Genomic DNA, 27521 nt, shown 5'->3' with positions numbered 1-27521 from the left:
ATAATATATTTGCTGAGCTTAGGAATAAACACCTAATTTATTCAGGCTGTGTTTACATAACCTTATTTTTGGTTTAAATGAAAAGATTGCCAAAATTGTCCAACATCTGTGGGAATGGACCACGGGGAATAAATTGCAATCTAAATCTGATATAGTTTGTAATAAAGGATTATTACTTCTTGCCCTCTAATCCTTCCAAATTCCATAAATATTAACACATAATGAATGCACATACATTATGACTTAATAAAAAAGCATTAGAAACAAAAACTAAAGTGGAAAGCAATAATCAACTATGGAGGGGCAATGATCGTGTTTCCTTTTATTATTTCAAAGCCAATGGTCAATGAAAATCCTCAAGTTTCTTTCTTGATATGTAATCTGTTATCCTAGCCTCAGTTTCACGTAAATAGTCAATGCCAAGTAATATACAAATTTATAAAATATATGTGCCAATTCAAAGAGAAAAATTTGAATCAGAACATGTAACTGATAAGGATGTGCTGGTTCCATTATCCTTAGTGCTAGTCTGTGCAAAATTATAGTTGGTAGATATTCACTGTACCAATTCTAAATCATCACGTACAAATTAATTTTAAAATATTATAATCTCTAATAAACAAAGCATTGCACCTATTCAATAAAACTACCAGAAGCAAAGGCTGCTATTTCTCCTAAAATGGCTGGTTTTGAGGCCGCTCAAGTTCGTCTAAAACAAACGAGACACTAAAGAAGAAATTCAGTAGTGATAGGCTTGGTACAAATCTCACCACCACCATCACCCCTTTTACAAAGGGAGCTCCTGACTTCAAAGCTTCATCTAACACTAAAGCTTTCTGTTAACATGATTCTATAGCTAAAAGACACCACATTTATATTCAGGAAGCATTAATAAATGCCAATTTTCCTGAACGTGTAAGCAGATGGGTTAATTACCATGGCAACCAAAACCATATCAGGTCAAATATTGGCTGGCAAATATCCTAGTGATTTTTCAAATACTATCTTTTTACACACTGAGATAAACAGGCTGGGGAATATTCTGTACAAAATAACAAATGCTGACGCCCATAAGTGGTTTAATAGTGACCTCCTGAGAGGTTTTCACAATTCTAAGATCCAGTAAACACCAGTAGCCATACCAAAGCACAGTGAATCCTACACAAACTGGTGTAGTTACTCCAGAAACAACAATAGAACCAAAACCAGTGGGGAAAAGAAAATCTTAAACTGCAGCCACTAAAAAAAAAAAAATCAAATCATTTCCTAAAAGGAAGCAAGCCTCTTAATTATTTGTTTATAGAAAACAAGTCAGAGCAAAGGACAGGAATGTGTAATAGAAAGAGGCCACCATCTTGAGGAAAAGCAACCCAATCTTCTGGAAAGTGTGTTGTATTTTCTAACATTCAAGACCAGACTGACTTTATTTTGTCATATGTTAATATGATGTAAAATTTCTCTGGGAATTTCACTAATAGAAGAGTGAATGGCAATCAATACTCTTGAAAATAATTATAATTATAGGCCCAGCCAAATGGCTTTCAAACAAAATCACCCCAAACATACCAACATATACTCTGTACAGCACAATCTTCAGGGAATCAATAATTAGCATAGATTTCAGAGACATCACTGAGGCAGGAAGAGCAGAAGCTTATAACATACACTTTGACCGAAAAGGAGCATTTAGAAATGCTGCTATTGACTGGCCAGACAACCAAAATCTAAATTAAGGGATATTTAAAATTACTTATTTCAGGAAAACGATTTTACACAAATTACATTAATTGATTCCTTGACTTCTAATTCCTCAAACCTCAACTTTCAGGCCAGCAGCACACCATTCTCTGGAGACATATGGCATCAGTGTTGTCCAAAGCACTCATGCTTTTGTGCCCAGGCTCTCCTGTCATCTACAAGTGCTCTCTTAGCACCAACAGAGTTAGCAGAAGTACCTCCTGACTGAATTATTCTTAGCCAAAATACAGTGTCATTTAATGCAATCCTAAGAGACCTGTTCACAGGATCACAAATGGTGAGCAGAAACCTCACCCTAATTGGCAAGGAAGTTTCTCCACTGTAGAGGACTCATCCAGGTAGCCATTAACACTTACCTCAGGAAGTGCTTCATTGTGCCTGTGTTGATCATCCAGATGCTATATGAACTGTTCTCAAGTAATTGCTTCCAAATGTGCCTCTGTCAAAGTAAGTGTAGGCTGTGGGAAGAAATTGCATATATTTACTAATAAGGGGACTAGAAACCTCAAACCAAAAATTTTGGCTTCCTGAGGTAAGCAGACAACATGTTATGCACCCAGAACATTATCAACTGAACTGCCCACATAGCAACGCAATTCAATGGATGGCGATTACAGCTATAGCCTTTCACTTTATAATTACACGATCAGCCTTTTATTTTAAGTTACTTGCTGGAGAAACTATTCGTTTCATGAGCAATCTCTTCAATAGTTAAGCTTTTTCTCTCTCTCTCTTTTTTTTTTTTTGGATATTATTCTTATATCTTGAGGAATAGTATTTTTAAGAAAGAAAAAATGAAGAATCATGAAATTAACTATCCTCATTTCCACACGTCTGGTGGCCTGAAATCTGGCAGCTTCAACACTTCAGAAGAAGCACAACTCAAAAATAACTAGAAACAACCGATAATGTCTTTAAGCTCAAAAATAGCTGTTAAAGAGCCAGGTACTCCAAACAAATGAATGATGCCCAGGCCTCTTGTTTTTTTTTTTTTTTTTAAGCACCGTGAACAGAGCAGTAAGATCTTACATTAGCATAGCACTTTTCAGTTTACAATTTGCTTTCACAAAGCCTACAATATCAGGTTGTGGGTTTTCTTCCTTCCGATAAGGAAGACACGAGGGGCAGCCTGCACAGCAGCAAGTTGGGATGAGATGCGATGAAACAGATCACAGAAGAGAAAGTAACTAGAAGGAATAGCAGAGACAAGCTACCTCACGAGAGAAGAGACGACTGGAACACCAGCTGCCACACACTGCGAGGAACAAACGTGTGGACGAACGGGTGAGGGCGGACACACACTACCAACTAGAACAGCCCAGAAGTGTGGGAAGCTCTGCCCAAGGAAAACAGCCAGTCTCTTGTCACGTAATGTTTGACTCCTCCTTTTCCTTCACCAACCCCTCAATCAATCAATTAATAAAAGTCCTATCAATTCCACCTTCTAAATATCTCTCACAGTTTTCATGTCTGTCTCTGTCCATTGCCATATCCTGCCGTTATTACCTTTGCCGGGATTATTGCAACAAGCTTCTACATAGCATCCCTACCTATGATTTTACTACAGTGCAATTTATTCTTCCTAGTAGAGATCACAGAATATTTTTATTTTTTAAAATATATTTGTTTGTTTATCATTATACAGTGTAGTTGATTTTTGTGACCCTTTATCAATTCTTCCCTTTCCCACCAGAAAATATTTTTAATACTAGCAACCTGATCATGTCACATCTCAGCTTTCAATAGTTATTGAAATTTCTCTATTATATACATATTTGTTTCTGGTTTTTTTGAGGGAGGGCAGCTGGCTGGCACAGGGAACCAAACCCTTGACTTTGGTGTTACCAGGCCATGCTCTAACCAAGAGCTAACCGTCAGGCCCCAGTTTTTAAACGTAATTATTCCACGCGTGCTTGAAAAAAATGTCTACACACCAATTTAAGATTGTGGTTGCTTCTGGGAAGAGAGGGAGGGGCTCAGGATTGGGGACGGCAAAAATGGGCTTCAACTTTATCTGTTTTATTTCTTAAAATATATCTGAAGCAAGATAAAGGGAAAGACATTTTGGGTGGTAGGAACATATATTATTCTTTGTACTTCTGTGGCTTTTAAAAATGAATCAAAAATTTAATTTAATTTGGTTAGTGCTCATCCAGCACTAACAGCATGGTTTTTAACACATTTAACAATAAAAAGAAAAAGGAATCTTTGGAGAAATGGTTGATTCTAGGGCTGGAGCAGGGCAATGTGAACCTGAAGCATCTTGTAGTGCCAGAAAGTTAGGAGGTGCTCAAGACAAATAAAATAGGGGTTTCTCAAATAAAGAGCAGCCAAATGAAAGAGTTCCCAATGGCCAAAGCTGGAACAATCTGAGAAACAAAAATAAAGTAATATTGGATTATAACCAAAAATATAAATTTCCATGGTTATATACTGATATAAATGATTGAATAAACAAACGGGAGAGAATATATAAATCTCCCATAGAAAATAATTCCAAATAATTTATGTAGATACTCTGCCCTCAAGGAGGTGGAGCATAACTCCTTACCCCTTAAATGTGGGCTAGACATAGTGACTTCCTGAACATGGTATGAACACGAGGAAAAAGTAACTGCAGTAGAGAAACCTGACGAATGCTACCTCATCCAGGTGATCAAGGCTAATATCAACAGTGATAAGTCATGTTGATAGTATGTAACCTTGATATTATATAATGAAAATGGCACTTTGCCTCTGTGGTCTTTCTCCTCCAACCCCGTTACCCCAGTCTAATCATGAGGAAAACATCAGACAAACTCCAATTGAAGGACATTCCACTAAATACCTAACTAGTACTCCTCAAAACTCCCATGATCATAAAAAAACAAAGTCCGAGAAACTGTCACAGCCAAGAGGTATGGGCCTAAGGAGATATGACTACTAAATGTGACATGGTATCCTGGATGGGATCCTGAAATAGAAAAAGGACATTAGGTAACAACTAAGGAAATCTGAAAAAAAGCATGGAATTTAGTTAATAATAAGGTATCAATATTGCTCAATGTATCAATATTACATGTAACCAATGTAACATATTAATATAAGATGTTAACAATGGGGGAAACTGGGTGCCAGTATAAGGGAACTCTCTGTGCTATCTCTGTAACTTCTCTGTAAATCTAAAACTCTTCGAAAATAAAAGTTTATTAAAATATAGTTAATGTCTCCTATGCTCTAGACACAGAGTTAGGCAATAGGATTATACAGGGCGAAAAGAGGGGTGTGGATGTCCTGCAGACCTAACAATCTTGAAGGAGGAGAGGAGAGCAGATGATACAAATAAACAGGTACTTAAACTCAGTATTACAAGTGTAAATCGGTGCTGTGAGAGTGAGTAGAAGTGATGCCTAATCCTAGACATCAGGGGCTTCCCAGATAGCACACGCAGAGCCCTAGAAGCAAAAGAATGCACAGTGTGTATGGGAGAAATGTCAGCATGACTTAGTGCAGGGCTAAGGGAGAGGGACAGGTAAAAACAGGGATGGCAAAATATGGAAACACAAAGGTCAGATCAAGGAAGGCTTTGGAAGCAATGTTAAAGACGTTTGAACCTTATCCCATGAGCAGAGAACTATTCAAAGTTTTCACACTGAGATGTGACACAATCAGATTGCTAGTTTTAAACATATACTGAATGTAGTATGAAGAAAAAATTGTACTCTGGTGAAATTATATGTAAGGACACCATTTCAAAGCTTGTTACAATAATCCTGGTAAAGACAATAACGGCAGGATAAGGCAATAGGCAGAGACAGACGTGTGAAACATTTGAGAGATATTTAGAAGGCAGAAATGATAGGACTTTTGTTAAGTGATTGATTAAGGGGTTGGTGAAGGAAAAAGAGGAGACAGACATTACACCCATGTTTATGGCTGGCAACTGGACAGACAGTGGAGTTATGAAGATACAGAATTTTGAAGAAGCCGATATACGGGTTTGTGTGTATAAGAGGTCTTTGGGATACTTTTGAGTTTTCAGAGCCAAAAGGTGGAGTGCAGATACGTGGATCTGCATGCAGGTCTGCAGAACAATCCAAATTGGAAAGATGTGGGCTTCCTCAGCATATAGATGGTAATTAAAACCATAGCCCCAAAGGAATTACTCAATAAGCAGCAAAAACAAACACTTGTTCTTAACAATAGTTCTTTGTCAGTAGGGTAAGATTAAATTAGAATTCTCATACTACTAAGGTAGTAAAGAATAGGTTACATTTTAGAAATATTTTATCGGAATTTTAAAAAACCAAAAACTTTACCCTTAAATGGTTTAATTTCAGTTAGCTAGAAAATTGGTTTACCTAAAAAAATCTCATTTCATAATAATACAGGAAAAGCGAAATAAACATTACTTTTCTTTCTTGCTCTCTACATAGTGGTTTCTCAATTTATCCATTGAAAAAACTTCTTGAATGCTTTATGTGCCAGGCATTGTGCTGAGTAATGCAACACAGTTTAATACGAGGGTACTTTAAAAAATTCATGGAAAAATAGAATTCAAAGATGATATGAATCTTTCCATGAACTTTTCGAAGTACCCTTGTACTGTGAGGGGGGCCTTACTATTGAAGGGGAAATTTGGCAAATAAGGCAGGGAGTGTGCAAGGTGGTTAAGAACACAGGTTTTGGAGACAGTTTATATCTGGGATCTACCACCAGCCAAGGGGTAACTTTAGGTAAAGTAGGGAGAGTAATTAATTATACCTACCTCGTAGGGTTGTTCTTAGGATTAAATGAACCAAAGCATGTAAGGTGCTTAGCATAGTTACAGGTATATAATATGCATTCAGTGAGTGGCACTCAGTATTATCATTTTGTCATTCTTATTATATCCTCCTCTAAAGTAAAAGATCATTTTGTCACATGAAGATTCACTTAGAAGACTTGAAATAAATTCTGGCAAGTTGATGTGACCTGAACTGGAACAACAACAGTGGTGGGGGAGAGAGGTAAACTGACGTGAAAAATATCAATTGGACTTACTGATTGAATGGGAAAAGTGAAGAGAAGGAAAATAGTGGTTAGTTCTAATTATCTGTTCCCCAAACAGGAAACAAAGATACAATTAGATCTAATTATCTGTCCCCCAAAGAGGAAACACCAAAAATGGCTTTAGGTGGTAGAAGAAAGCCTGTGCAAATGCCATTTAATTCGTTGCTCACTGGGTATTCATTAGATAAAACTTTGTTAAATGTTTGATATAAAAAATTTGAAAATTACTGCTTACTTTAATTTAGGTCTAGCTTTGTTTTAAAGGAGGCACACTTGTTAATGTCCTATTTCCTGTTCTTAGACAATCTGCATTGTAACAAATCATAGTGGGCGGGCGTGCAACGCTTGATACTCTAGCCACTATTGTTAAGAAATGCCCTTTGTGTTGTTTTTCCACGAGTGGTGTTGAGTTCTGCTCCTTTTTTGTACTACACCTTCTGTGTAGCCAAGTCAACATTTCTTGAGTGGCTGGGCAGGACCTAAGGATGGGGGGAATTTAAGTTTGCTTCTCATCTGCGCAATGCTCTAACCAAAATGTAGCCACGACAGATTTCTCACGTATTCTTGTATACCAGCCTATTGACTTGAACTTGGTTAAATGTAGGTTACTCGCCTGGTTTATATCCATTGCACTAATTGAAAAATACAGATATTAACTTTTTTTGTTTAATTCAGATTTCCTGGTGTATTATTTACATATAGAAACGTTCACCCTTTTTTGATTAGACATGAACTTTAATGCCACCTGTCTCACAGGAATCAAAGAGAACATGAAAACTGCTGTGTGCCATCCCTTCCCAATGACGTCCTCTCTAGAGGTGGACATCAGAATCACCTGCTGTATTTTAAATCTCTAATATTATTCCAAAACGATCTGTTCGAGGGTTTTTTTTCCCCTCTGGGCCATCTGCTCCTCTAGGATGTCCACGGACTGGTAACATACCTGGCACATGGAGTGCTCAATATATATTTGTGTAAATGAATTTTGCACCCTTTTAGAAAAATACACTTCTTTAACAGCATTATTGAATAACAGCATTAATAAAACAAACTGTAAATCTCTCACTGGAGGAAAACAATCTGTAGGTCTTTTTTTAACCAAAATACAGAATATGATTGTAATCCTGGGTTTCCTAACACTTTCACCTTCACTGTAGTAATTTCTCTCCGTGTGTGAACTCATCTAAAGGGAAGGATCAAATGATTGTACTTGCTGGATCAAACACCCCCAAAGACCGCTGACACTTCAGTTCCATGCTGTGGGGTTATCTGCCTCTTGTCTCCCCGCATGCCACCCAGCTGGGAGGAAAGGGGCAGCCATGAGTGGTCAGCTACTTCTGAAAATTCCTCCTCTCTCCTGGCATCATGTAATTTGCCCTGCCTCCTTTGAGCAAGAAGCCCCCTGAGGCCCTTTGTAAAGTACTGCTTGGTAACCCCAGCTCTTAGAAGCTGATCTATCTATTGAGCACCCCAGGGAATAAATTAGAGACTCAGCTAGAGGGAACAGAACTCCTTTCTTTAAAATCTTAATGAGATGAAAAAGCCACTTTCTATGTAGCCTCTTCAAATTCTAACTGACTGTATACCCTGTAACTGCGGACTCATAATGTTTATATTCAAATAAAAGACAATCCACAGAGTAAATACTATTTCATTTTTATAATCTGCCTAATTTGGGATTATCCCAGTTTTTAGAGAAAAGTTATATAGAGCAAACTTAAAAATAACATTTAATTTAAAAAATTGTCTCAGCTTAAGGTTTTATGAAACTAGTAATGATAACAGGTAGTATTCACAAAGTGCTTACCATGTGTCAAGCATATTCTATGGGCTTATATTAACTCACTTAATCTTAACAGTTATCTTATGAAGTGAATAATAATTATAATCTACATTTTGCAGCTGGGGAAATTGAGACAGGGTAAGGAACCTTCCAAGGTCACACAGCTAGTATGTGGCAGAGATTCAAACAAACCCTTGCATCCTGGCTCCTGAGGCAGTGCTTTTAATTGCTCTCTGCTGCAGCATCTGGAAACCAATGAGGTAAAATTCGGGACTGACATAAGAGTGAAGAGAACGCATAGAATATTCATTTCAAACTCAACTTAGTATGTGGCAGAGATTCAAACAAACCCTTGCATCCTGGCTCCTGAGGCAGTGCTTTTAATTGCTCTCTGCTGCAGCATCTGGAAACCAATGAGGTAAAATTCGGGACTGACATAAGAGTGAAGAGAATGCATAGAATATTCACTTCAAACTCACCTGTAGAGCTGTGGTCATCAAAGCCTGGGTGTACACCTGCAAATAGTATTCCTTTGGGAGCTACCTGGAGGACTCTTGCACAGTAAGGGTTACTCTGCCACTGAAACTAACCGCTTCCCTTTCCCAAAGCAAATGTACTACAGATCTGGAAGTTTCCAAACAAAAAAATTTTATGAAAAGAAATTATGCAACAGACCCCCAAAATATGACTTTTATATTACTCTTCATTGAGGTCACATTTCCAAGGAGATATGAATCGTTGGCATTGTAATTCTGAAATAACTAATAATAAAAATACCCTCCCCTCCTAAAATGTAAATCCAGTGCTACCTTGGGTTTAGAAAATCCAATGAAATGCAAGCTCCTGGTCCACATTATTATTTATGTGGTGACTTTGGTCTCCCCAAGCTACTCTGAGTCATCAGTCAGTGTGACAGGGTCTTCAAACCAGTATTTTCCTTCATTTTTCTTTCAGTATACCTGTATATGTTTTAGTCTTCATAATACATTACACAATTTCCTTTATAGGTGAAAATATATTTACTTTGTTCTACTATACATAAAATATGACTAGTGGCTGGTAAAATTCCTGAATTACCTAGGATATATATATACTAACTTGAATGGTTTTTTTTGAATTCATTAGAAAGCAAGTTTCACCCTCCTTCAGATTTCCCTACTTACTTCTTGTTATTGTTATTTTTTTTTTTTCGTTTTTATCACACCAGTAGGAGAAAAAAATTAATCAAAAGGATCACCCTCAAAATACAATTTACTGTATTTAGGAATAACTAGAAGATGTAAACATGTTTCACTCCTCCCCTCTGAATCTAGATTAAAAAGAAATTTGGGCAAAGGTTTTTATTTTTAAAAATTATTTAATTAATTAATTTTTTTTTTTAGCAGTAATGACAAACAAAATAAAAAAACATTCCATTTAACAATTGTGTTGTCAGGGGAGGGAGCACACACACAAGTTAATTCTGCAGATGATAAATTCAAGATCAGCAATATCTAAATTACTTGCCACTGATTAATTTCGTCAGCTTGGGCTATTCTCATTTCAGGTGATAAGGAGAAAGAAAATAATGACATGTTCAACTATAAGATCCATGAATATTAATTTTGATAGCTTTCTCTCCTGAAAATAAGATTGATCCAAAGCTGTAGTGGGTATCAGAAGAAAGCCTGGGGCTAGTTTGGTTCCATACTATTTATCCTGTGTTTTTGTTATACTATGACACCTTAAATCTTTCTAAATGTAATTGAGCAAGTTTCCCAATGGAAAGAAATCCAAGTGAATTCTCTTTAACCTATGTGAAAATTTCAGTTTTCCTCTTTTTTTTGTTGATGTTGCTTGCTCTTTTTAAAAATTGTATTTATATTTCTTTTTGCAGGGTACAATGTGTTGTTTCAATACATGCAAATACCGCACTCAGTTTCCCTCTTGAATGGTCTAACAATAGGTACTTTGCCCTTCTAGAGTCTGGTGAAATCATAGTGGTGACAGCCTCAACCAGTCAGGTAGAGATTTGGGAATCTAGCAGATACAGGCTTCTCTTTTTCCACACCTTCTTCACCGATGGCTACGACTAGGTAGAGACGGTAAAATGGAAGAGAAAGGCAGCTATTCTATATTTACATTACACACTATTTTTAACTGACAGATCATAATTATATTACTATTATGGAGTACTATGTGATGTTTTGATATATGTATACGATGCGGAGTGATTAAATTGAGCTAATTAACGTATCCACTACCTCACTTGACTTTTTTTGTGGTGATACATCTGAAATTTACTCTCTTAGTTAGAAAGGCAACTATTCTGAAAAATGCCAAAACTAACAGATCCTGAAGCCAATGTAGTTTTAAGATGTGATTAATTCAGCTCACAGCTCTCATTATTTATTATTCTCTGTAGGTATGCATGCCTGTGGAGGGTTTTCAAGAAATTAGAGAAAGTTCTCCTAAACAAGCCTGACCTCCCAGTAGGAGGCATATCTCTGAGAGAACTCAAGGCCAAGGGCACAGGTGGTTTGTGGATAAGGAGTAGCTGGTAAGTCACCTGCCATGTTAGGGGCTGGGTTCTGGCTGGTTTGACCCACAAACAACACAAGGTGTCAATCTTCTTAACGCAAATGGGCCAAGTATCAGATTCAGATTAGGCAAATGAATAGGTCTGAATTGGCAAATTCAGGTAATGGCTAAGTTTGAATCTTGTTTCATATTTTGTCAAGTACTAAGAAGCACTATGTCTGTGCAAGGAAGAGCCAGACAGAAGAGGGACTCATAGTCTTCAAAGGATATAATGCAATATGATTTTACCACATGAAACAAAAAGAGAAGGAAGGGAAGGAATAGGTGAGGAAAGGAAGAGAAGAGAAGGAAAGAGAAGAAAAGAAAAAAAATTTTTTTCTAATGCTATTTATGAAGATTTGAAGCATATACAAAATGCAATTTTCATTCTTATACAGGTATACACATGAGGAGAGAAAGCAGCAATATGAAAAATTACCATCTCAGAGAAATGAAAAATCTTTCAAATTATGCATTTACATTTCACACGTTATCCAGCGTATCAGAGGTATAATGCTCATGCATAATGATCTCCCTGAGGCCACATTCCAGAACTTTCCTTGTCTCCTTCTCTGATGATTAGTTTGGAAAACACTCTGCTGACACTCACTAAAATGATAATAAAGAAGGTGTTTTTTCCCTTCTTCAGGAATAAAACAGAAAAACACGCATTCAGAGTTTATTTTTGTGATTTACAGCAAGGAAGGTCTATGCCAGCCATAGAACTCAGGGCTGCCTGCAAATGTATTTATGATCTGCTTCAAAGGTATAGTGATTTTCTGGCTTTCACTGCGGTTGCCTATATCTTATCCACTGTTTTCATGGAGGCAGCAAAGGGGGAGGAGCAGTGTTGATGAAATTTGTCTCTCATCTACAAAAGAATAAAGGAATTTCAAAATATAAATATTAATCCGTTTTCTCACTAAAATGCTTATACTTTCTTAATTATAACTTCAGTTTTAAAATTTAAATTTGTAAATAAAACCACAATAAAAGAATGGTAAACTTATGTTTGCATAAAAATTAAATGGATACAAGTTTGCCAATATAACCTGATGTTTTGGCAAAATTTTTGCTTTCATATACTAAGAACATAGTGAAGGCATTTACCTAGAGACATCTGACAGGAAAATCCATGCAAACTGGGGCATTTCCAGGGGCCTGTAGGCAAGCCCGTTACCCTGCTCTTAAGGAAACTGCTAAACCTGACCACACAGATGAGGAAATAAATAGCATTCAGTTATGAGAAGTAAACCATTTAGATTGGGCTTCTGCAATAACTCGTGTTGTAAAACAAACAAAAAGTAGTTTTTAACTCACTTCAGTTATGATTATGCACAGCCTGATAGATATTTGCTGATTGAATATTATTTTATTTTTTCCAATGGTATTTCATCAGTGCCATCAATGGTAAAACGCACCATTATTTCATGTGCCCTTAAGGAAAAATAAAATGTTGCTAATTAAACTATGGTCCATCTCAATTTCAGTGATGTTAAAAAAAAAAAAAGCATCTTAGAATCAGTGAAATGTAGTAAGACTGAAACCTACTTCCAAATTTCAGGCTATGGTGTTTCTGCAGGAGAATCCATTGGTTGGTGACAAAGAGTACTAATAGCCTGCAGCAAATCACATTATAGGATTCTTATTCCCTGACTCAAACATTTTTATTCAGGGGGGCCGGCCTGTGGCTCACTCGGGAGAGTGCGGTGCTGATAACACCAAGGCCACGGGTTCAGATCCCATATAGGGATGGCCGGTTCGCTCACTGGGTGAGCGTGGTGCTGAAAACACCAAGTCAAGGGTTAAGATCCTCTTACTGGTCATCTTTTAAAAAAAAAACAAAACATTTTTATTCAGGTTAAGCCTGGTTAAGTCATTCCAGAATATGTTATAGTCTGTTCACATATGAAAAACTTGTGTCCTTCTGAGCCTCACTAGAAAGCCTTTCAACCCCTTACTCCACAGTCTCTGAACTCGGGTTCTCTTTCCCTATCACAGTCCCTCCAATATACACACATGTATACACATTCACACACGTACACATTCTCACATGTACACATTCTCACATATACACAGGGCTCAAGTCAACTTCCTTTTACCACAAAGACAGCTCTGACCATAAACATCCCAGGAGTGATTAGCACGCCTCACCTACACAAAGGGTGGGTGAGTGAGTAAATGCTTGATCTAAGGCAGAGCATGGTCTACTCCAAGCTCCATTTTTCTTTCCTATCTTATTTGGCCTCTAATATATGTGAAACTGCTTCTTGAAAGGTCTATTTTGGCTTCTGTGATCCCATGTTTTCCATCTTTCTCACGATCATTACTGCTGATGTATTTAACACTGTTTTATGTCTTTAATTCCTTTTGGGTGAGTTGTTAAAACTTGTGTCCTGGATTTCCATTTGTATATGACAGATGAAACACATGAAATTCCACCAACATAAGAGTAAAGAAATTAAACAGGTACAAATCGTCAAGATCAAGAGCACCAGGAGAACACATGAGATACCAGTGGAATTGTGGAAGCTGAAAGGAATGGACGGGGGTGGTAATTGATTTAGCCTAATTGACTAAACTTGCAGTGAGAGAAGTGACGCAGAGGCAACACAATGTAGAGTACAGAATCTCAGCCATCTTCATAAGTTAGAGGTGCCCAGTTCCTCTAAAAGTGGGAGTGTAGGATGAAGCCAAAACAGGAAGCATGATTTAAAGTTTTCATAGGAGGTAGTTAGAGCCTATGTCTCCTCCTCTGTCCTTTGAAATTAGGCATAACCCCTCTCCATTCTGTCAGAAGAGGTAAGATTTACTTAAAGAGGTTGAGCTAGAGAGGCTCTGAACTTAGGGACACGAGAATGAGATTGAGTTGCCATATTGAATACAAGGAGGTTATAGGAAAATCTATATGGTAGATGTGGGATCCCTGCCAGCCTTCTTCTCCCACTTAATGCCCAGAACAGAGGCAGCCAGAATACCACTCCTCAGGTAGTATATTAGAGGATTTATTTCTCAGGAAACTAACCAACCTGAGACACATGTGGCTGTCCTCCAGTAAAGCATCAGCCTCCAATTGGACTACTGTGAAGCAGATGGTCAACAAGGCCCATCCATGCATAGAAAAGATTTAGTGCCTCAATCTTAAATATGAAGAGATAGCTAGGTATTATCAGACAATTAAGGGAAACTTCTAACATGAATTATAGAGACCCAGAGCAAAGAAAGAGGAAAGAAAAAAAAAGGAGTTTGGGAGAAAAAGAGATAATGTAAAGAGAAGAAAACTATCAAAACTTCATAGTTAATTTTCATAGATATAAGAAAAACATTACACTCATGAAAATAGGAATAGGAATCAATAAAAAGGAACATTAAGAGAATAAGAAAAAGTTCTTGGCAATTTAAAATTGTAAGAAATGGAAGACAAAGTTGAAGAAATCTCCCAGAGATGAGGGAATCTGCCAGAAGAAATTAACAAAAAGATGAAAAATGGGAGAAAAATGGTGAGAAAAAGGTTCAACACCCAAAAAACAAGTTCCAGAGAGAAAAAAAGTGAAAATGTCAGTGAAGAAATTATCAAAGAAATAATACTGGAAATTCTCCAAGAACATGATTCTCCAGATCAAAAGGACCCACAGGTATCTAGCTCGTTGAATAACCAAAGATCCTTACCAAAGTACATCATGATGAAATTTCACGACATAAAAGCTTCCAGAGGAAGAACAAAAACAAATCACACAGAAAGAACAAAGAATCAAAAGCATTCAATTTGTCAATAGGAACATGGAAGCCGGAAGAAAAACTCAGAAAAATTCTTTCTAATCTAGATTTCTATACCCAGCCAAAATATTAACTGTATGAGGAGAATGAAGATAATTTCAGCCATATAAGGCCTTCCATGTTTTGCCTAAGCACACCCTTTTTGGAAGCATCTGAAGGAAGCATTATACTAAAATGAAGGTAGAGAATGAGAAAGACATTGGACTCAGAAATTAGAAAATCCCATTAAAAAAAAAAAAGTTAAAGTAAAAGGATTTCTTAGAATCGTGTGAATGGAAGTCTCTTAACAACCAGTTCATAGTGCAAGAGGACTTAAGAAAGGATTGTTGGTGGGACTGCAAAATGGTGCAGCCTCTATGGAAAATGGTATGGAGGTTCCTCAAACAATTGCAGATAGATCTACCATACGACCCAGCTATCCCACTGTTGGGTATATACCCAGAGGAATGGAAATCATCAAGTCGAAGGTATACCTGTTTCCCAATGTTTATCGCAGCACTCTTTACAATAGCCAAGGGTTGGAACCAGCCCAAATGCCCATCATCAGATGAGTGGATACGGAAAATGTGGTACATCTACACAATGGAATACTACTCAGCTATAAAAACGAATGAAATACTGCCATTTGCAACAACATGGATGGACCTTGAGAGAATTATATTAAGTGAAACAAGTCAGGCACAGAAAGAGAAATACCACATGTTCTCACTTATTGGTGGGAGCTAAAAATTAATATATAAATTCACACACACACACACACACACACACACACACACACACACACACACACACACAAACCGGGGGGGGGGGGAAGAAGATATAACAACCACAGTTATTTGAAGTTGATACGACAAGCAAACAGAAAGGACATTGTTGGGGGGGAGGGGGGAGGGAGAAGGGAGGGAGGTTTTGGTGATGGGGAGCAATAATCAGCCACAATGTATATCGACAAAATAAAATTAAAAAAAAAAAAAAAAAAAAAGAAAGGATGTCTCCATGAAAAAACTGGAACTGTCAGATTATTTGACATGCATGCATATATGGAGAGAGTAGTTACAATTCTGTTGGCTTGGGGAAAAAAATTGTGATATGCATAATAGAAAATAAGCAAATAAAAACAGTTCAATGACTAATTCTTTGAGAAAGAAAAAATTGTAGAAATAAAATATATAAGCTGTTAATAAAATTTACATTGTCAAAATAAGTACTGAATATTTAATCAAAAGTAGTGATATTGGGTGAATTGAGGAAGGAGAAATGTACATGTATAAGGGAGAGGGGTTAGATATGAAAGTTAAATCTTCACTTCTATAGTAGAAAATCAGTAGAGCTGATACTTTTTAAATGCTGAGAAAGAGCAGTATAAACAGTTATTTAGAAGTTGGAACATACCAGAAGAAACAGTTAAAAGAATTAAAGTGGGTGTTCCTGAGAAACAGGAATCTGGAGTATAGGTGCATTACAGCATGAGGACTGCTGTTCACCCATTGTAAGTCTTCTAGTACTATGATGTTTTAAACGATACATGTTACTTTCATATAAACAAAACTTAAACTTTAAAGATTCCAGGGAGGCACTTCTGGCCTAGGCAGAGGCACCACCAGTTGCCTCATGAGATCTAGTGCTGTTAAACCACATACACACATATAGACACACACACACAGAAGAAATTAAGGCTTAAGGAACTATAAAGTCACCTGCAACAAGTGGATGGATTTGAAAAACCAAAGCTACTTCTAAAACAGTATCCAACCAGACCACACAATGTAGAGGTATGTTGGATTTGATGTAGATGAAGATACTTGGGAAATAATTAATAGGAATATGGGAGAATTTGAATTAACAAATGTTGACATTGTTCAATGTGATCCTAATACAGTGTGCAAGTCATCTGACACAGTAATTATGAATTCTCCTTTTGGAACAAAAAATAATACAGGAACAGATATGGCTTCTCTGAAGTCTGCATTGGAAATGGCAAAAATATTCTTTAAACAAATACTCAACTACAGAACATATTCAAAAGAAAGCTGCAGAATGAAAAATCAAGATAGATATTATTGCAGAGCTGCCATATGATCTGTCAGCATCATACAAATTTCATTAAAAAAAAATCAGTGAGCATTGAAGTTGACCTAATTCAGTTTTCTTTTTAAAAACCTGCAAAGACAAAAACAGCTTAAAACCTAATTAAAATGAATTAAAAATGTGTTTGCTGGGGGAAAAAATGGTGCTACAAATTATAGATATTTTTTCAGGAGTTTAATAATGATATAGTGATTATGTATTTTTAAAAAGTCATTATCTTTTAGAGATACATACTGAAACATTTACAAATGAAATGACATGGTGTCTGGGATTTGCTTCAAAATAAAATGGGTGGAGAGGGAGTAGGGTTAGAGATGAAACAGCACTGGTCATGAGTTGAAGATTTTTGAATATTGGGATCCATTATACTACTCTGTCTACATTTTTATATATATGAAATTTTCCAGATAAAAAATTAGCAAAAGAATGGTGTCACCCACAAAATTGAGAATCACTGCAAGTATGCTAGGCAATTTTTACAGGCAAGCAACGCTATGATGATTTGCACCTGGATTTTGTTCATAATAGAAGTTAGAGGTATAGGGCCGACCCTGTGGCTCACTCGGGAGAGTGTGGCACTCGCGGGTTCGGATCCTATATAGGGATGGCTGGTGTGCTCACTGGCTGAGCGCGGTGCAGACGACGCGAAGCCAAAGGTTATGATCCCCTTACCGGTCACACACACACACACACAAAAAAGTTAGCGGTATATCTATTACTCTTTAATAGCTTTGGGAGACTATGAAACAACAATGAAAAGGAATTTGGTATTTAACCCACATCATTTCCATGACTGACTTAGTTCTCTTAGGGTCTCTTTGAAACCTTTAGTCTAGAGCCCCCAGAATGCTGTTAGGCATAGTCACTTAAAAAATAATTACTTACTGAGCTTTTTTCTTATAGTACAAAATGTAGTAGAGTATATCAATGACATTTTAGATTCAGTGAAATATGGTAGATGAGATGAACAGAAAAAAGTGGCAATTAAAACATGATAACACTCTAACAACTTCCCAATTTCATAAATGTTAAAATGAAAAAACTTGCCTCCTGGAATTGATGAAACACAACATGTATTTTCCCGAAAAGTATCCTTTCTCATCCCAACCCATTGTCTGCATACTAAAAATCAGTAGATCCACAGAATTATATCTGCTTCCACCTTAAGTTTGCCAGTGGTATCTCCCTACCTGCTCCTGCTTGTCTCCATAGCACTAGTTTGAAAATACTAGCTTTTTTTTTTTAAAAAAAAACAAGAAGTTTATTTAAACAACAAGACACTTGACTTAAAGGGAAAACTATTTAGGATTCATTTTTTAAGAGTAATTTACCCCTACTTAAAGACAGATTGCCCTACATGTAACAGCTGCATACAAAGAAGTTATAAAATCGTCCTTGGTTTTATAATGATAAATGAAAAACATTAAAATTTTCCAATCAAACAAGGTATGCAAGGATTTTTATGTTTTTGTTGTTGTTGTTGTTGTTAAAACAGTGAGAGCAAAATGACGTACTGGAATATAAAGATAATAGCTGAATAGGCATGCCACTAATGGAGAAAGGGGGTATTTCCACAGAACCAGTACTTTCCCCAATACCATCTCCACTTGATGTCAATCAAAATATACCATTGGCCATTTAGTTAAAAAAAATGCAATATGCTTGTGCACATACACCAGTTACTTTATGTACAATAAAGGAACTGGGAAGGGGGAAATGAAAGAATAGAGAAAGCTGTACTGCAGCAGTCAGGATGTGATGGAACCAAACTGCAGTTTTCTAATTGACAATGTATTCTTGGTCTGCAAGAAGAGAGTTCCGGAGTAAAGTAGCAGGTTCCCTTTCTAGTAGACACCTCCTGTCTGCTGCTGAAACACCTCAATTGTATCTTCGTCCTCCATGTCCAACTGTGCAGGTGTGTCTGTTTCATTGATTGGCTGCCCATCAAATCGGAATCTGATCTGTCTCATTGACAAACCCTGTCATTCACAACAGACTTCACTAGTTTACTAAGTGGTGTATGCCTCTCAATCTTAAACTACACCACAGAACCATCCCGAAGAACCGTGGTTCTGCACCACAGAACCATCCTGAAGGTTTAATTTAAACCTTCAAATATGATCGTTGTTCTCAGTCTTGACTCCTTCCTTGGGCTTTTTGTCAGTCATGGCGATCACCGGGGTCTCTTCAGCTGCCATTACACAAGAGGTACCAGGTCCGCACCAAATGAGCACACAAGCACCACCAGGAGTGGCAGAAGAAGCTGAAAATAGTAGCTTTCTACTTCTCTCTCTGTCCAAGCAAGGTCCCTTGCTCCATAAATGCTCAGAGAATAAATACACATTTCCTTTTGTGCCTTTCAGAATGCTGTGTGCTCAATAGTTGACTGACTAATATGTCTATGAAAACATGGACTTGCATCCTGTACCAGTCAGGGTTTATTACTGCAAGAAACATAAACCGGCTCTGCCTATTTAAGGAGAACAAAATTTGTTCTGAAGGTAACCCACAGAATCTCCAGGGCCAGAGAACTGGGTTTGGAGGCTATGTAGCCAAAAATAACATTTAAAGTGATGACACAGAACCGGAGCAGTAAAGACACATCTACTGCCACCATTAGGCACAGACTGGAACTGGCCCCACTGACACTCTAGAACTGGTTGAGGGGCATTGCCGACTGTAACATCTGCCACTGGGGCAGAGTCTGGGTCATGGGCTCAGGCTATGGTGCAAGGATGTCTGACAAGGGAAGCAACTGGCACTTTCAGTTCCTATGGTGGGGAGTGGGCTCTGCCTCATAGTGTAGGAGAGCCCCTGTGATAGTTAGCTGTATGTGTCAACTTGACTGGGCCAAGAGGTGCCCAAATTAAACATTATTTTTTGGTGTGTCTATAAGAGTGTTTCTGGATGAGATTAGCCTTTGAATCAGTGGACCCAGTAGAGTAGATTGCCCTCTTCAATGTGGATAGGCATCATTCAACCCACTGAGGGCCTAAATAAACCAAAAGGCAGAAGAAGGAATTTGCCCCTTATTGCTTCTTGCTTGCCTGCTGAGTTGGGTCTTTTCCTACCCTTGGACTGGAATTACCCCACCAGCCTTCCTGGGTCTCCAGTTTGCAGAGGGCAGATCATGGGACTTCTAAGCCTCCATAACTGAGTGAGCCAATTTCTCATAATAAATCTCTTCCGACATATATATATCCTGTGGATTCTGTTTCTCTGGAGAACCTTGACTAATGTAGTCCCCACCATGGGAAAGGGGTTCAAATGGCAGTATTTAAAAGGAATGACAAGAATACATTCTACACTTTAAACAAATACCTTCAAAAGCCAACACACAATGCAGAGTAATGATAGAGAATACATAAAGTATTCAGAGGGAACACATGTTCACCTTTCATCTTTGTATAATTTGATTGGGTGTACTGGGCAATTTTATTTCAGAACTTGAACACGTGTCTATTTTACGGCTACTCATTTTGAACAAAGAATTTCAAATATGATCTTATGTAAATAAATAATACCTGGAAATAGCCTCTTTAACCTAGTGGTAGTCGTAATAGATGCACTTATTTTAAGTTATGAATTGATTAATTACCTAGGGAATAATTTTTAAGTGAAAAAGAATATGGTTGGGCTGACCCCATGGCGCACTCGGGAGAGTGCGGCGCTGGGAGCGCGGCAGTACTCCCGCTGCGGGTTCGGATCCTATATAGGGATGGCCGGTTCACTCACTGGCTGAGCGCGGTGCGGCCGGTCACAAAAAGACAAAAAAAAAAAAAAAAAAAAAAAGAATATGGTTATATATTCATTATAAATCAAGGAAATGATGTACAATAGTTACCTGATATATAATGTTACTAAGCTGAATTAGACATTGGCAGAATCGTGTCTAAGTGCCTAGGAATTCAATTTAAACTGCATGACCAGATTTAGGAGGTGCTTTTGAGGTCATCTGGGCCAATGTGCTTGCTACCCAATAAAGGAATTCCCTCTTATTATATCCCTGACAGGCAGCCCCAAATACATCACTTTCAGTACAGTGTGTTATATTTTTTGTTCCTGACCTTCTTTGATCTGGACTCTATTCATCTATGAATCCAACCAAATTATAGCATTAATTTCATCTGTATTGTGAGCTAACACTCAAGCGAACTAAAACTATTTTTTACAACCCAAACTGTCAGTAAACTAGGACTTCCATACCATGTCCCTGGCAAATGACTTTGGAACCCGAAAGAACCTCACTTCCCTCCTTTTTAAATATAATTTTAGTTTCCGTCCTTAATCTGGGCTATGAGATATCAAGTTTAATCCTGATTGTCATTCAAGTTCACTATAGCTTTGCATTATGATCGATGTATGAGTATATCTGAGTCAGTGATAAAATTGTAGAAATGTCAGGGTCAAGTAAAGAGTTCTAAAGTAGGCCAACAGGAACCATCTTCTATGTTGGCTTCCACACCTAGTATTGGGAAAAATGCCAAAATAATTTTCTCATAAGCCTGTTTTGTCCTTGAAATAATATTTTGTCTTTCAAACAATATTTGCTTGCTACACTGGTCTGGCCTCTAATCAGTACTTGCATTTTTGGCTTCTGTAACCAAGCTTGCTTATCTGCCTAGACCACATGAATTCCAGGAAATGAAACTTACTGCTATGCTAGCCTCGTAAATGTGCTGCCTATAAAAAGCTTTGTAAGACCTGAGCTTGGGGTGCAGAATGCCAAGCATTAGCTTGTCTGGGTTTGTGGGACTAATAAAATACCTGACTCTCCAGCCCTCTGAGTACTGACTGCTTCTTTGTCCAGTCCATTCCACAACACTATGAACGTTCTTTGGATATAACTGATCAACCCAACTATGAGACCACATCCCAGACCTCATTTCTGCATCTCACCCACAAAGATTCCTCAAGAGCCTAGTTGACAGAAGTGTCCCTGAAGGATTGTGTGTATGTAAAAATTTGATGGATCTGGTTCTATTATAAATACTCTAGGTTATCTACAATTTAAAAGAATAATAGGGGAAATTTTTGGTACAGCACAGAACTCTTTAGTGAAGCAAAAACTATAACCCAATCCATCTGTTTTGTAAGTCTTGATTTTTAAGTATTGGGTTCACATATGGGGCTTTGCACACATTATCCATGACACAGAAAATGAAAGTCAAAATTCTGGACTGGCTGATTAGCTCAGTTGCTTAGAGCACAGTGTTATAACACTAAGGTCAAAGTTTCACACTCCCAACCACCACAAAAAAGAAAAAAAAGTCTATGTTATGTATTTTAATAAAGGCTTTAAAAATTATGACTAATGATGTGCATAATATACATTTTAATTAAAACAGCTTTGATAAATGTTTACTATTTTAAGAGAATGTACAATTAAACTTCTCAACTGAAAGCAATTGTTTAAGTTTTTTGCTAATTTAAATGGATTCTAAGGCCAAAGAAAAATTGAAATTAAAATGTGTTTTACTAGACGATAGACTCTTCAGAAAATATGGCTTCCAAATTCTGAAGGACACACTGTTCCTATTTTTCTTTTAAAGGAAAAAGGAAGAAACGTACTTGTATAGTGAATTAATTCCAGAGATTGATACACATTTTAAATATTTATTATAATGCCAACTGGTGAAGTAAAACTGATTTAGGGAGCAGAGTTTATGATGTCATTGATGATACCTGTTAAACCAAAAAACAGCTGTGGGATAAATAAATTATTAGCTTCATCATGAATGAAACCTTCAAAACATATGGCAGCTTTTCGCCAACTACTTGCACAAGGGAAAATAGGAAGGAGAGTTATAGCAACTGAAATAAGCTCTTATACTAAGTATTCTAATAACCAAGTCCTAATTCTGATAATTAAAATGAAAACTATGTTTAAAAGCTATGTAAAGACCTTGAATTTGCAGACATTAGCTTGCTTGAGACTGATTTTTTTTAAGGGTCTTAATGGGCTCTCCTTTGGCATTTATTGCAATCATCTTGCTTTGCACCAAAAAAGCAAAAAATCAAATTGTGAATTATTTTGATGACATTTTAAACTTCATACAGAGTACACAGACATTATACAAGTTGTCTAATTCCATTTGGAATAAAAGTTATTCATCCCTTGGAACCACAGCAACATTTAAAGCTTATTTTATAGATAGAGATTGGGGTTGGAACAATACTTTTTGAAATGTGCATATCTTCCATTTCATAGCACAGAAATTGTTATACAGTATGACTTGCTCATGGTCAGCATAAGTGAGCCAAAAGGTTAAAAGCTCCAGGGATGCAAGAAACACTGTCTTCAGACTCTTAAATTCAGAGATTTACTGAGGACTTAGAATGAGAGTTGAGCACACAATTTCAGTTAAGGCTCTCTCTGGGTGATAGTCCACATGAACCATCATTAGAGATCACTGCAGTAATCCTGTCTTTAATAATCTGTGTCCACGTGAAACCTCGCTGAAAATAAAACCTGGGGTCTAATTGCCTTGACATTTTACCAGATTCAATATGTCCTTGATCATTTTTTTCCTCATATACTATCAGAACTATAAGGCAGGACACAGAACTGTATTCTGGTCTATTCTAAGGATAATTATTTGATAAGAAAGACCCTAATAAACTACTTAATTATTCACTGTATCATAGGGTAATTTTTATGATTTTAAGAACTCATTGTAAAATATGAAGTAGAAATTTAACCACACCTATGGACACTTAAACATATGAGGCTATTCTGAAAAGTGGTCCCTAAGATAATTAGATTTGTTGACAGAAATGCAATCTAGAATATACTCCATTATGGTTGCTAGAGTTTTGCCAATTGGAATATTCAAGAAATGAGTAACTGTTCTCTACATAAACTGCATTGGTTTGATCTTCAACCTCCCTGGAAACTTCCTATACTCATCAATAGTAAGAGTACCTGCTGGATCTTCAAAGACACAAATGTATGTGGTGTGCTTTTTTTTTTTTTTTTTTTTAATTAATTGCATTTGGTACATTCCGAGTAGGTACTCTCTGGTACTACAAGCTTATGGTCATCTTCACATAGTGCTGTTTCTGCAAGATGTACATTTTTTCCATCATCAGAATCTGTTTCCTTAATGATAGCTGGATCAAATCAGAAAATAATCAAAATTAATGTTTTCCTACTCGAAGCAACAGGTTTGCTAAAACCAAATCATCTGCTTATCTTATTTCAGGAATTTGTGCCAGAAGCAACTGAATATTGATCAGCATCTTAAATATTTCATTTAAATATCTACATTTATATAAAAACAATAAAACTTTTAAATAATATATTTGAGTATTGTGTGATGATCACTTTTTACCTGAGGAAATGGGATGGCAGTGGAATAGTGAAGGAGCATTTAGGTATTAATCAAAGGGCAGATCAACTGCCTTTTTAATACAATGAGATGCACTGACCCAAGTACCATTTGCCAATCCTTGAACTTGTCCCTTTTTAGCTCCCTCTTTCATTCCCATCGTCAACTATTTAAAATCTTTCATTTCGAATCCCCTTCTCATGTCCCTCAGTTTCAACAGGCCACTCTGTCATCTGAGGCCATCAGGTAAAATCCTTCAACTTCCTGCTCCACTCCACTATCTATAAACCCATGGGTTTCTTTCCTCCTTTTCTCCCAGGACAAGATTTCACTCTCTTATTGAAGGCCAATGCCATCAACTGCTGGGCATCTCACTTTCTGGCTAGAGCTACCCAGCAGAATTCAGTATCCCTGCCAGTCTCCTACACTAGACATAAGGACCCCCTCACCAGACTTCTGGCATAGCAAGTCCCACAACTTATGATGCAGATCCCTCCCCTGCCCTACTTCCCCTTCTCATCTTTGCAACTTTGGCACCTTCCACGAAGCCTAGCGAGCAGAGGTACTCAACAAATATATGTTGAACTTAAACTACTCACTTTTAAGCATGAGTTATTTTCAACAGTTTAGAACAGAACTGAACTTGTCCCAGATTGTCTGCAGAACAGCATATGATTTCTGCTCTACTTTAATTTTTCAACCCATAAGTGGTCCCCAAAGAAGAAATGAAACAAAAAGGAAAAAGGAAACAACTAGGGTTGCCAGAAAAAATATGGGCTGCCCAGTCAAAACTGAATTTGAGATAAACAACAAATAATTTTTTTAGTGTTAAGTATGTCCCAAGTATTGTATGGGACATATTTATACTAAAAACAATAATTAATTGTTTATCTGTAATTCAAACTTAACTGGGTGGCCTGTATTTTTATTTTTGCTAAATCTGGCAATCCTACAAGCGACCTCTTAAAAATTCTCAGAGGACTCAGTGAATGCTTCCTTAAGGCACCTGAAGGTTTGTATCCAAGCTCTACAAACTTCTTAATTAGCCAGATTTTATGTCTGTTAATGCAGCTGGGTTTCTTTCTGAGCATCTCAGTAACATGCTTTAGGAAATGCTGCTTATTATATAACATTTTCACTTATTTTGTTAATTTACTAGAATTTTCTTCTAACACCATCTATCAATAATTTTAGCACAAAGATTCCTGTAATGTTGCTCAAAACCTCTTGGGAAGTTAATATTCACAGAGTCATTACTATGCCTGAGTTAAGTCCTGGCTACATGTATTAATAATTAATAATTTTTGAAAATTTTATATTTTAAATTAAATCAGCAAAACACAATATGGGAAATAAGTAAAGCTTTCATTTTGGTTTCTTTCTTCCCCCCCCTTCATTAATCAAGCACAGCAATACATACTTTCCTCACTAACAGGCTGGGAGAAGCAGCCTGGCAGGCGGAGGTGGAGCCTGTGATGTAACTGCAGTAGGTCTTTGTTGGAAGAGCTTTCCTTAAATGTGAAACATCTGTAAATTGAAGCGCTTGAGCTTCACTACGTATGGACTGGCAAGAGTAAAGAGTTGCCTCTTTTAGCCTCCTGTACTGAAGTCTTGAAATTTCCATAAACAGAAGAATTCCTTACAGGTCCTTTAGAAGATTACATACCTGTCTCACTAAAGGGGGCAAAAGCAGGCTTATTCTGCAAAGGGGTACCATTTTAGAGTACGAACTGCTGTGTATGCTGGCTTACTGATTCATGCTGATGCTGCAATAGAGGTTACAACCCAAAGCATAAGGAAAGATACCCTAGAGCATGTTCCAATCCTGAAAGTGCCCTACATTAATAGGCTCTTCTTTCAGTGTTCCTGACGGTCATGTTTTACAAAGAAGACGTACATTTCTTATTGGCATGGAAGAGATTAAGGAGGGAGAAATACTTCCAAACGTAGAGGGATATACGTGTGCCTTTGCCAAAATTTCGATTAGACTGACCTCAGAGAAAAACTTCCAGGCAGACAATGATTAAGTCCGCTGTAACTACGTGTTATCATAATATGATAATGAATTAAGACGTTTATCCCAACACAAGCACACTACCTGCTTTCCACCATATTGGCAGCACCAGTTAAGGATGGTTGTCATGCTACGGGTACAACACGCATACACTGCAGAGATGCAGAACAATGCCTGGATGCCTGCCCAAAACTGGTCTCTCCAAAAGACAGACGCAATTTATGGTACCAATGTAAAGCTCACTTGGGGGTTAGCAGCGTCTTTTTCCTACTTGGTGGGGTAAAGGATAAGATTTGAAAAGCTCAAGGCATTGGTTGGGGCTTCCACCTGCCTGTGCTGAGCAGAAAGTCTGACAAACATATTCATTAAACTTGATCTGAAGCAAGCGAGCCCGCGAGGTCGTTCCTGAAATATTCATAAGGCGTGTTACCGGACTCGCCACTTAGGGGCTGGGCAGAAACACCATGAGCAGGAGCAGCCCGTACCCACATTTGGATAAAAGGCACCGACAACAGCACACCCTACCATCACACTCCACTGTCCTGCTTTTAACAGTTCTGTCGGCTGTCGCTTCCCACTGGCCTGTTCAATTCTACCTGCCCCGGTAAGAGAGATGCTCTGATCAGTGCGGAGTTTCCCAGCAGTTGCAGAAGGCGCAGCGCGCCAGCCCCTCAGTCCGCTCCTCCCCGCTCGCAGCGAGGAAGACCCCCAGCCCCGTGGCCCCACCATTCCGCTGCCTTGCACCGCCCTAGGGGCCGAGGGCTGCAGGGCAGAGGGTACCCCGGAACCGGGACCTGCCACTCGCCCCAGCCAGGCCGCCCTTCGTCCCCGCTTCCCATTTCGGCCTTTGCCTGGGATACCCCCGGAGCCCTCCGCGTTCAGTCGCTAGGCGACCTGCGCCCGGGCCGACAAGCAAACGGCCCTCTCGAGACGACCTGCTGTCCCGCAGGTATTAATTTGGAGGTGGGGGAGGCAGCATGGGGGAGAGGATTACGGTCCCGGATGACCCCGGAGCCTCTGTACTGAGGTAGTGGGCACTTCCATTCGTGTCCCCTCGGTGCCCCCAATCTTCAGCATTTCTGCTGCGCCCCAGACACAGCTCAGCTCGCACGTTGCGTGGCGTCTTCGCCGCCACGTCTCTCCTTTCCAAGGGCATTCGCCCCTTGCCCCTCGGCTCCTC

The 27521-nt window shown here is 38.0% G+C and overlaps 2 pseudogenes; one reads left to right on the top strand and one right to left on the bottom strand.

Moving 5' to 3' along the window:
• The first annotated feature begins 2917 nt into the window (after positions 1-2917).
• LOC134375075 (rRNA N6-adenosine-methyltransferase METTL5-like) lies at positions 2918-17064 on the top strand (annotated as a pseudogene).
• Positions 17065-18840: 1776 nt separating this feature from the next.
• Positions 18841-19164, bottom strand: LOC134377311 (small ubiquitin-related modifier 2-like; annotated as a pseudogene).
• Positions 19165-27521: the final 8357 nt, after the last annotated feature.

Source organism: Cynocephalus volans, chromosome 4 (genome assembly GCF_027409185.1).
Source record: "Cynocephalus volans isolate mCynVol1 chromosome 4, mCynVol1.pri, whole genome shotgun sequence".
NCBI lineage: Eukaryota > Metazoa > Chordata > Mammalia > Dermoptera > Cynocephalidae > Cynocephalus > Cynocephalus volans.
The sequence above is the reverse complement of the archived record's forward strand: the minus strand, read 5'-3'. Positions and strand labels throughout refer to the sequence as shown.